The following is an 8582-nucleotide window of genomic DNA, read 5'->3' on the forward strand; positions in this document are numbered from 1 at the left end:
CCTCGCACTGCGGCGTGAGGGGCAATGCCGTGGCTGATGCTCTAGCACGAGAAGGAGCGCTGGCCGTGCCCGCTTTCGAATCGCCAAGTACGTTTCAACAGGCTACGACAGTTATACGAGAGTGGGTACATGAAAAGTGGTTGAAATCCTGGGATGACTCCAACACTGCCAGAGGAGTCTGGCAGCACATGCGCCGCCCAAATCGAGAGGACCCGTGGTGGAGGCTAAAAAGGTCGGAACAAACAACAATAGCGCAGTGGCGTACGGGACACTGCCCCATAGGTGCGTACTTCGCCCGGTTCCGGCCAAATTTTGATGCCCGTTGCCGATACTGTGGGGAATCAGAAGAGACGGTGGCTCACGTCTTGCAAGAGTGTCCGCAGCTCCACGAGCTGCTGGAAGACGTATCTAGTGGTTCACTATGTTTGTATGGAAGCTATGAGGCACTACGCCAAACAGCAGAGTTCCTTACCAGGGCACTACGGGAGTCCTAGGTCTCCCTGCCTTGTCACCAATTGGAGTTCATCTCAGGTGTCTAGCCCTGATCGTGCTTTTGAGGTGACAAGTGTTTCCGGATTGGTACATTCTTTTTTTATTTTCTTTGTCTATTCATAAAACCTTGAATAGTATTACAGGACTCGGGGTGCTAGAGAGAGAGAGTTTGGTTATGAAACTATGTAGGTATGTGTGGTACAGAAAGAAAAAAGAAAGTGGAAGGGGGCGACGATAACAATTAGGTCTATAGAGATAGTCCTGATGGCACAAATAAAAATTTCGACACAGTTGCTCATTATTCAATTTTCTCAAAGCTCAATTTGTTTCTTTTTTTCTCTATTGAAGATAAAATAAAATATGAGCTTTTCTTGTTACATGTGGAGCACCATCAGCGATTTAAATATTTAAAAGGATTTATATAAGTTGTGGTCACTAAAGAACCAGCTGCAGCACTTACAGAAACATTCGGTAACATTCATAAGCATATTGTCCAGTACTAAATTGTAAGCGCAATCAACATTGTGTCAGAATTGTTGGAAAGTGAGACTCCAGACCTACATAAAACAGAAAGTCAAGTGAAGAAGATCTTGGATCCTATACTCTTAAGTGAGCAATTCTTCTTGTATGTATATTTAAATTTTATTTCGAAAACGGCTCTAACGATTTTCTTTAAAATTTCAAGGTATGTGAATATTAATGAGTAAAAAATTCTCAGCTCATTGGCCACATCGGAAAAACTCGAGGTCGACTGTTATAACGGTTTGAAAATGTCTCACTATCGAAAAATTAATTTTGGTTAGAATGTTTTATGAATAAAGTGTTTTCCATGACGTCAAAGGGAAAAAACTTGACACCATTACGTCACTAGGCTCACATCAGTACACTAAGACATTTCTTCGCAAACAAGAAAAAGTTTTAATGATTCAATTGGCCTAATTAAACATTTGCGAACCATCTTATTGTAGATTGATCCATTATGAAACTATGGAAGAAAAATAATGAAATTAAATATCTTCATGTATGATTAGTTATTGTGTTTTAAAGGCTTTATAAATTGTTTACACTTTAATTGCGTACACCAGTAGGTAGCTTTTACTTTGTGATTATTTTGCTGGTGAATTATTGCAATGTGTTTAAGCTTCGAAGTCTACTGTCCCATACCAAAACATTGGAAATGGTCATAACACAGCTTATCTATGCCTTACTTGCACACACTGAACATGATAACCAGGGCTGGCCCTAACATTTGAGAGGCCCTATGTCAAATGGATTGCGCGCGGCCCAATCAGGGTTGGGATAAGGATAATAAGGGAAAATTAATAATTTTGTATTAGAAAATAAATTCGTATTTGCATTAGATTTTTATTAAATGAAAACTGACGATGCCGTTTTTTTTTATCACGCGTAGGATTGGCGTTTACCTTATTGATTGACACCCCAAAATGACAATTTTGTCTATTTTAAGGACGAATTTTCATTACGCTGCCGCCTCTTTTGGTATAACTATAGACCTTGGTGAAGCTGAAGTCATGTTCCAGAAGTCACCCAATAAAATCTACTCAGCACCAAAGATCACCGCGCATAGACATCCCTTAACGTGGTAAGCACAGTATCAAATGACGCATGGCTTTAGAGTAGTTTAGAGGGAAATTGAAATGTGATCAGGGATAGTCGTGCTTTTGGACGCCTCCAAGCAAGAGTGTGGCGAAATAAATCGCTCCTCCTGCCTACAAAATCAGGGTCTATCAACCCCTCTTTGAGGATCTGAAACATGCAAGACTTATTAAGACTAACAAATATTTTTGGGGTTGGAGTGGGTGTGGGTAAATCAAAATTTTTCTAGAAGAACTTTGCATGACAGACTCCTGATACCCGCGAGGTGAAGGGCTAGTTCTTTGTCCATAGCCTGTGCCTTCTGATGGTCACCAATGCAGCTAGTGGCAGCTTGGATGATGTGTTTCGATTCTACGAATGTGATACTATCTTTAGATTTATATTTTATCCTGTCATTGGATGTCATAGTGATAAGTGATTATAAAAAACTTTCAAGAGAGTTCAAGTTAGGGAACAAAGTTCAATGAATTTAGGGTTCAAGTCCACAGTATTAAAAGGCAGGGTTCAAGTCCACAGTATTAAAAGGCAGGGTTCAATACACCAGTAACATAAAGGTAGGGTTCAATACACCAGTATCATAAAGGTAGGGTTCAATACACCAGTATCATAAAGGTAGGGTTCAATACACCAGTATCATAAAGGTAGGGTTCAATACACCAGTATCATAAAGGTAGGGTTCAATACACCAGTATCATAAAGGTAGGGTTCAATACACCAGTATCATAAAGGTAGGGTTCAATACACCAGTATCATAAAGGTAGGGTTCAATACACCAGTATCATAAAGGTAGGGTTCAATACACCAGTATCATAAAGGTAGGGTTCAATACACCAGTATCATAAAGGTAGGGTTCAATACACCAGTATCATAAAGGTAGGGTTCAATACACCAGTATCATAAAGGTAGGGTTCAATACACCAGTATCATAAAGGTAGGGTTCAATACACCAGTATCATAAAGGTAGGGCTCAATACACCAGTATCATAAAGGTAGGGTTCCCGACCACAGCATTAAAAGGTAAGGCTCAGTACAACAGTAACATTAAGGTAGGGTTAAAAAAAAATTCTGATATATCAAGAAAATGTGAGCTTGTCTATATGCAGACATTGTGACGCATGAGTCTACAGAACTCAAAAATAAATATCAATGTTGGTGACGGTCGTTGAACTATAGCACCCATATGCTGGTAGACAACTAAATCGCTGTAGATAGATAGAACTTGAAATAACTAAAATACAACTTCTTTAATGAACAGAACTAAAAAGAAGTTGTATTACAATAGAAACAAATTCAGCTTGTGATGAAATAAGTATTGCAGACTTCAGTCATAACATAAAATGGTATTTTAAACTAAATCTAACTCACTAACAAAACACGTCCTAACACTCTGGCTTCCTGGAGTCGTCTGGCGTACTTTACACAGCTTACGACAGAGCCGCATATCTTGCATCATTCTAAAAGCCTGACACTAAATAAATGCTCTCTTTTTACAGCTAACAGTACATAGTCCATTTCCATATAACCAGGAAACACACACACACACACCCCATAACAATCAGGCAACTGGGAGTGCTATATTAGATGATATGGGATTAGATTTCATTGTTTGGTCTACCCAGGGCCAGATTAAGGTAAGTGGAGGCCCGGGGCAGAATTTTTGTGGAGACCCCTTCACTTTTTCGAATCCGCTTATTAATTTTAAAATATTAATATCTAAAAGCATGACATATTAAAAAAAAAAAAGAGGGTTCTTGTAAATTTAATTTAATTTTCCTTCTTTTTAAAAAATATAATTATTTAATATTATTTAAGTTTTAAAAATGTCAAAGTGACAAATGTGTACGGTTTAAAGCAATGCATTTGGTTTATCCGAAGTATATATTACGAGAACCGCTGCCAACTGTAAGATTGAAAGTTTTGTTGGTAAAAATGCGAAAAAAAAATTATAAAAAAAATAAAACGTAAAGTTTCTGACCCGTCGATCTTTTCTCTTTCATGGAGTCTCCTCTTGTGGAGTCCCTTGGGCTGTCGCCCCACCTGCCAACAAACATTTGATACTACTTCTTAATATTCTTTATATCCCCCCTTTGCAATAGAAACCATCAAGTGTATATGTATTATGTTGATACATTTGGTAAGTAGGAGATTTTCATACTCAAAGTTAATCACAGTAATCTGCTTTTTACAATACCTCTATTCAAGTCAGATCTTCATGGAATCTACAGAAACCTGGATCCTTGAACCTAGACAGGTGATCTCAAAAATGGCTCTGACGATTGTTCTAGAAATGTAACAGTTGATGTATACAGTATATCAGTGAGAAAGGAATGACTAACTTGTTGATCACACGGGGGAAAACTCAAGTTTGACCGTTATAATTTTTCAAAGTAAAAAATAAATAAATGTGAATTTGGCTGGAGACTATATCTAGGTCTAGAGTCACTATCGCGAAGTCATTCGTATCACCTTAAGTTGCTTGAAGTTTATTGACCTTTATAAACGTTTCTTATATTTTTTACGTAAATCTAATGGATCTAGATTCTAGATCTAGAAGTAGATTTAATCTTAAAAGTTCAATCAGAACTCAAGTTCTAGTGTTAGATCTAGATGTCCATATAATGAACATACAAGAAAAGAATCGCCTCTATATACCTGCCTCGCTTTCCGAATCAGAAAATGCATATTTTCTTTTGCAGCTGACGGCGTTACGGGTTCGATACCCGAATCGAACAAAACATTAAAAAAAATATTTGATTATATTTGAAGTTTACTAATGGAGGTCTCGTCGGTTTAAAAACTATTTTCTTGGATGTTTTTCTTGTTATCTTCCCTTTGATTTTAATTAGATCTTACCATAGTGCTCAACTAAAAGTGCACACAGTTATTATATGGTTTTAAACATGAATAAGTTGATCACTACTTCCGCATTCTGTACACAGGAGACACCAAATAAAAAGGTTTCCTTCTTATGGACTCTGTTTGATAGGAACTTCTTATGGACTCTGTTTGATAGGAACTTCTTATGGACTCTGTTTGATAGGAACTTCTTATGGACTCTGTTTGATAGGAACTTCTTATGGACTCTGTTTGATAGGAAAGTCTCCTAAGTTCAACATTGGTTACCACGGCATTTGATAGAGAACAACAAAAGTGTACTGCTTGCATTGATTAGTATTGAAAGTGAGTGTGGCTTAACCCTATCTCAGCTTCCCCACACTCACACACACACACACAGAGAATGTATTCCCTTAGAAATCCCTGGAGCTGTCCCACACTCACTCACACCCCCCCCCCACACACACAGAATGTATTCCCTTAGAAATCCCTGCAGCTGTCCCCACACTCACTCACACACACACACACACACACAGAATGTATTCCCTTAGAAATCCCTGGAGCTGTCCCCACACTCACACACACACACTCACAGACAATGTATTCCCTTAGAAATCCCTGGAGCTGTCCCCACACTCACTCACACACACACACTCACAGACAATGTATTCCGTTAGAAATCCCTGGAGCTGTCCCCACACTCACTCACACACACACTCACACAGAATGTATTCCCTTAGAAATCCATGGAGCTGTCCCCACACTCACTCACACACACACACTCACACAGAATGTATACCCTTAGAAATCCCTGCAGCTGTCCCCCCCCACACACACTCACAGAGAATGTATTTCTTTAGAAATCCCTGGAGCTGTCCCCACAATCACTCACACACACACACATACACTCACACAGAATGTATTCCCTTAGAAATCCCTGGAGCTGTCCCCAAGTTAAGGAAGTTGACGGGTCTCCACGCACCAGACCTAACAGACCTGAAGCACGCGAAATCTGATGAGGTGAGGGGTGAGACGGGGCGGCTCGTCAATTAATAACACCGCCCCTGATCAATAGTTGCCCACGTGGCTTCATTTAAAATCTTTTTTGTTTGTTTTTTGTTCTACACCCAGGGATTTATGTTACCCGTTCTTCTTGCAGGTATTCAAGTCACAGGCCATACACCTGACACTTGAGAACACATATTGGGTTCCTGGTGTATTACTAATGTCAACATTGAAATTGTAAAATAAAAAATGTGTTTTGTTACAATATCATTCTGCCCAGTTACATAACAATGTTAGACATTCTCGCCATAAAGTTATACCCTTAGAATCTTACATTGGTCGTTTCCAGTTCACTTGAGTTATTCAACTTAAACTTAGATTTTAAATTGCTCTAATGTTTACATTTTTTTTATTAAGAAAAACTCCAGGACATTTACCTATTGCTAAAAAAATGTTTGGGTTGCAAGTAGAACAATAAAAATAGACTTTAGGCTTGGAAATTTGACAAGTTATAAAATAACAATACATGCAACTTTTTAAAGTGTGTCATGAGAGTTTTAGGTTGCGACTTAAAGTTTGTAAGTGTGTCAGTCAACAGTTTGCAATTTTTTCACGAGGTCAACAGTTTTCATGTGTGTCCTGAAGTCAATAGTTTTTATGTTTGTCATGAGGTCAACAGTTTTTATGTTTATCATGAGGTCAACAGTTTTCAAGTGTATCTTCAACAGTTTGCTGTTGTGTCAGGAAGTCAACAGTTTGCTGTTGTGTCAGGAAGTCAACAGTTTGCTGTTGTGTCAGGAAGTCAACAGTTTGCTGTTGTGTCAAGAAGTCAACAGTTTGCTGTTGTGTCAGGAAGTCAACAGTTTGCTGTTGTGTCAAGAAGTCAACAGTTTGCTGTTGTGTCAGGAAGTCAACAGTTTGCTGTTGTGTCAGGAAGTCAACAGTTTGCTGTTGTGTCAGGAAGTCAACAGTCTGCTGTTGTGTCAGGAAGCCAACTGTTTGCAACATTTTCTTTTCCCCAGCAACTTTTTAAAAACAAAATGTGTAGAATTTGAATGCATCTGTTTTATAGTTAAACAACATTCACGAAAACAAAATTTCCAACCAGGATCACGTGATACTCATATCAATCAATACATGATTACTTCACGCATATTGTCTCGTGCACGCAAGGCAGACGACATTTCCAAAGAAAAAAGAATAAAGGAAGTCACGTGATTTTAAGATTGGCGCCTTATTGCTGAATTGAAATCAATGAACGTATCGCGAATATTGATTTCAATTGGTCCTGTTGTTATTTTGTTGTTATTTTGTTAACTTTGTTTGAATGCTTGTGGAAGAAAAAGTTTTTGGTGTTAGATCCTTTCAATGGACTATACATTTTGTTTGTACAGCAGTACTTCTTAAATAAAGAGCAAGGCGTGAGGGATTACGTCTGTCTGTGTGTCTGTCTGTGTGTTATGTCTAAGTATGTATTTGATGCGAAGAAATCGTGACCCTTATGATGTTAATCAATTTTATTTCCGAAATTAATAAATCTTTTTGCTTTTTTTGGTCACTCTTCAGAAGTGCATAGTAAGGCTTGTTCTTGAGTCCAAAGAGTAATGAGGAATGCAGTATTTCCCGTGGTTACGCAGCTCCAGCTGCGACCTACATATTTTGTCACATCCACGTCGGTGGTCGATTTATATTTTCTTTCTCCGTCTGTCCTCGGCATCGGATTTTCTTGTGGTCTCAAATGTGTCAATACACTAACCACTGTGCCAGCGAATCGCTTATGAAAATAGCTGTTAGCTTTGAACTTTAAAGCGGCAACCTACATAGTATAAAGGGGGCTAATTCAACTCATGCCACCATATCAGTATATTAGTTTTAAAACATGAACCATGTGTCTGAAGCTAGAGTTAATATACTAGTAGCTTGTAGTATTTAAGTGTAAGGAAACTGTCCTCCATCAGGTCTAATGTAATTGTGTTCAGTCTTAAGTGTACGTTTGAGGGGACACAAGTGTTTCCAGATCGTCCCCTTGTTTCCAATGTATGCTCATAAACCATTGCTAGTACTAGGCTGGTGTTAGAATGAATGGAGTGTGAGGAAGAGAGAGTTTGATGTAGAAACTATGAATGTGTTGTACAGAAAAATAAGGAAAGGGGCGAATCTAGTGAGATAGTCCTGATGGTCAAGAATTAATATTTCGACACATGTACTAATTATTCAATTTTTTTAAAAGCTTAATCTGTTTCTTTTAATTTTATGTATTTCAAATACTTAAATATTATTCTCTTTATTAAAGTTAAAATGTGCACAATTGTACTAAGTCTGAGATCTTAACAGACTTAAGAAATGCTATAAAAATTTTATCCGATCCGACAAAGCTTATACCTTAAAGGCCTAGTAGTGCAAGTCTTCATCATATCATTTTGGTGTCTTCTGTATTATGTTATAAATGTTTACAACAGAATAAAAGTATCATTACATATTAAGCAAGCAAAAGAAACATCATAGGTATCGTGATTGTGCTATAACAATGAATGGCGAAACCGAATTGGAGAGCTGTTTTATAACAGAGATCTAGAAGATAGATAGATGTCCAAATTGATCATGAGAAAGTGCAAAATGACCACAAATGTTTA

The sequence above is a fragment of the Biomphalaria glabrata genome, chromosome 3 (assembly GCF_947242115.1).
Source record: "Biomphalaria glabrata chromosome 3, xgBioGlab47.1, whole genome shotgun sequence".
NCBI classification, from domain to species: domain Eukaryota; kingdom Metazoa; phylum Mollusca; class Gastropoda; family Planorbidae; genus Biomphalaria; species Biomphalaria glabrata.